This window comes from Sus scrofa, chromosome X (assembly GCF_000003025.6).
Source record: "Sus scrofa isolate TJ Tabasco breed Duroc chromosome X, Sscrofa11.1, whole genome shotgun sequence".
Lineage (NCBI taxonomy): Eukaryota > Metazoa > Chordata > Mammalia > Artiodactyla > Suidae > Sus > Sus scrofa.
The window spans coordinates 35,965,638-35,968,972 of NC_010461.5; the positions used below are offsets into that span (position 1 = coordinate 35,965,638).

Sequence of the window (3,335 nt, forward strand, 5' to 3'; positions counted from 1 at the left end):
GACGCATGCATTTGCACTAGGGTGTTAGTAACAGGATGTGTTACCTTTCTCAGGGTATCTGCATTTGAAAAAAAAGAACCCAGAACATAAACTAATGAATCGCATAAGCATCCGAGCGACGACGGGAGAGACCAGCTTTTGATCTCCTTTCTCCCACTTGCAGCAGATGTATTGCTCTGGCGTGTCCTGCTAGGAATCTACCCAGTGGTCTTGGCTGAGATGCCGGAATACACTGGCTCTTTTTGAGGGGACTGGGGGGCTAGAAGAACTTTTTTTTAGAAGACTCATTTTTGAATGCCCTTAAGCCATCAACAGAGGGCTGAGTTTCCCAAACCAGGAGCATCCTGTCAGTTCCATTCTAACTAGCCAGCAAACCCAAAAGTATTCCCTACTCCAACTCTTTTTTTTTTTTTTGTCTTCTTTTCAGGGCATCACCCGCCGCATATGGAGAGTCCCAGGCTAGGGGTTGAATCGGAGCTGTAGCCACCGGCCTATACCACAGCCACAGCAACACGGGATCCAAGCCGCGTCTGCGACCTACACCACAGCTCAGGGCAACACCGGATCCTTAACCCACTGAGTGAGGCCGGGGATCGAACCTGTGTGCTCTTGGATGCTAGTCAGTTTCGTTTCTGCTGCGCCACGACGGGAGCTCCCAATTCTTTTTTTCTTAACCATTTAACAATGAATCCTCCCCCGTCAGGCCTTTCCCAGCGCCCATCTGAACCTCCTCAGCCACGGAAATCGAAGTGGTGTGTATCCAAGCTGTAAGTTAGAGTTATTTCTCAGACCCCAATTCAATCAAATCTCCTGAGACCTTGCGCGTGGCTCTTTCTGGGACATGACGAGCTTTCAGTGCTGGCCTCCCCCCTTTTAATTTTTTTTTCATTGTCATCAACCTTTTTTGGTTTTGATTGGAGTATAATTGATGTGCCCTGTTCTACTGTCGGAAACCTTTGATTTTTAAAAACGAGGACAAATAAAAGCCACCCTAAAATGATTTTTTTTTTTTTTTTGGAAGGCAGCTCCATCTCTACCCTGCTTCCTGCACCTGGTGGGGGACGAGTGCTTCTCCGCCCTTCAGGAAACAGCCCACTTGTCAGCAGCTGGGCTCCCGGGAACAAAGGCCTAGGTTCATTACCACGGAATCGACCCTGACACGTTGCACGAGGGCCACCTCCCCCAGAGTTCCTCAATTCACACCCCAAATGAAGCGTAATTGGACCTGGACATCTTTGAAGTCCCCGAGCAGCTTGCCAGCATTTTGAAATGTCCTTGATTTGCATGGTGAAAACCCGGCTGGAGGTGACTTTTTCTTTCCCCTCGTCCCACGGTTTTAAAGACAGTGTGATTTTTAAATGACATTCCGCAGCCAGGAAGAGTCACCATGGAAGAAATAAAAACGCTTCACGCCAGAAAAGAAAAGGCAACTGAAGTCCGGGGATCTCACGAATCTCTCATTTGCCTCTTGGCTCGGGTTTTGTTCTGTGCGGGCCAATGTTCCAGGCTGCGGTTTCCTCTCAGGCTTCTCCCCAGGTCCCTGACCTGGGAGCATGAAAAGGAGCCAGGACCTGGAGCTTCCGAAGGCCAGCAGGTCGCCGTCAGACCTGAAGCCAGAAAACCAGCCCCGCCACCGGCTGGTGAGTTGGTAAGAGGCGGGTGTGTGGGTGCGTGTTGATCGGGGGTCATTTATTTTCCTTTCCTGCTGAGCCAGGGCTGCTCTGCGGAGACCAGGCAAAGTCCTGGGAATCGGCGTGCCCGTGTGCCCTGTGGCGCTAAAGCTGGGTGATTTCCTGCAGCCCTGGGAGAGCCGCTAGCTGGAGTCACGCCTGCGGTCTTGGACATTTGGGCATTTGCGGAGCCCATGAGGAGCTTGGCAATCTGCTGTGCTCTGGGCAGTGGCCTGCTCCTGGTTTGCAGCCCCCACCCCTGATTCTTCTGCTTCTGAAGCTTCCTCAGGGGTAGCCCTCCTCTGAAACGAATGATCCGCTTTCTCCTAGGGCATCGCAGTCCAACACCACTCTCTCTGAGAAGGGAAAGGTCCTCTATCCGTGCTGAAATGTGACTTAGCGCAACTGAGGAAATGAATTTTCAACTTGATGTAAGGTGGGGTTTTTTTGGATTTTTTTTTCTTTTTTCTTTTTACGGCTGCACCTGCGGCACATGGAAGTTCCCAGGCCAGGGGTGGAATTGGGGCTGCAGCTGCCGGCCTACGCCACAGCCACAGCAACGCCAGATCCGAGCCACATCTTCGACCTACGCCGCAGCTTGCAGCAGTGCCCCAGGATCCTTAACCCATTGAGCGAGGTCAGGGATCGAACCTGAATCCTCACAGAGACAGTGTCGGGTCCTTAACCTGCTGAGCCACAGTGGGAACTCCTTTTTTAGATTTTAAAAATTGAAGTATAGTTGATTTACAGTTGATTTGATCGTTTCAGGCATACAGCAAAGCGATTCGCGCAATTTTATTTATTATAAATAGCCGCTTGTGGTTAGTGGCCACTAAATTGGACAGTCCAGGGACACCTGACCAAATAAAACCCCAATGGATGCCTCAGTTTGGGGAGTGTACAGTATTGATTCTCGACTCCCCCAAAAGACCATCAAAAACCCTTCTGGATCAAGCAAATCTTAATTTGTCAGACCTACTTCATTGAGGAAGCGTCCCCCTGCGACAGAGCGCTGGTCATGTCTGCAAGCATGGACACTGGTGAAGGGTATTGATAGCATTTTAGAGGCTGGACTGGGTGATTCTGAAGTTGGGTCTTTCAAGGCGAAAAACTGACTGGGGTTGGGAAGAGTTTATGACAAAGTAGTTTTGGATTGCTGAGCATAGCAAGGCAGAGGGCTTGTAGTAAAGTCTTGATGAGCTAGCTGTTGGTCTTGATAACGAGCTATTTTAGTGGGTTCAGGCTTATCTTCCAGGAGCAAGTATTTCTCAAAGCAAATAGCTCAGTTATTTTTGTTTGTTCTCAGTGTAATTTAAACATGGGGATCAGCAAGCATGCCTGGTCCCAGAATTGTTTAACATAGGGACGGGGAATAACAAATTACCCTCGAATGGAGTGGCTTAAAACAATAAACATTTATTATCTCACAGTTGCTGAAGATTAGGAATTTGGGAGCGGCTGAATTGGGTGGTCCTGGCTTGGGGTCTCTCATGAGGTGGTAGCTGGGATATTGGCTGGGGTCACCAATGTTCTTTAAAGGGTTTACCAGGGCTGGAGGGCCCACTTTCAAGGTGGCTCATTGGCGAAATGGGGTTGGCTGTTGGCTGGAGGGCTCAGCTCCTTGGCATGTGGGCTGCTCCCACGGGGCTGCTTGAGAATCCTCAT

The 3,335-nt window shown here is 49.9% G+C and overlaps 1 long non-coding RNA gene across 1 annotated transcript; it reads left to right on the top strand.

The window, feature by feature from the left end:
• On the top strand, positions 622–2,302 carry LOC106506947. Its single transcript, XR_002340694.1, has 3 exons — positions 622–767; positions 1,022–1,648; positions 2,001–2,302. It is a non-coding gene; the product is annotated as an uncharacterized LOC106506947 (long non-coding RNA).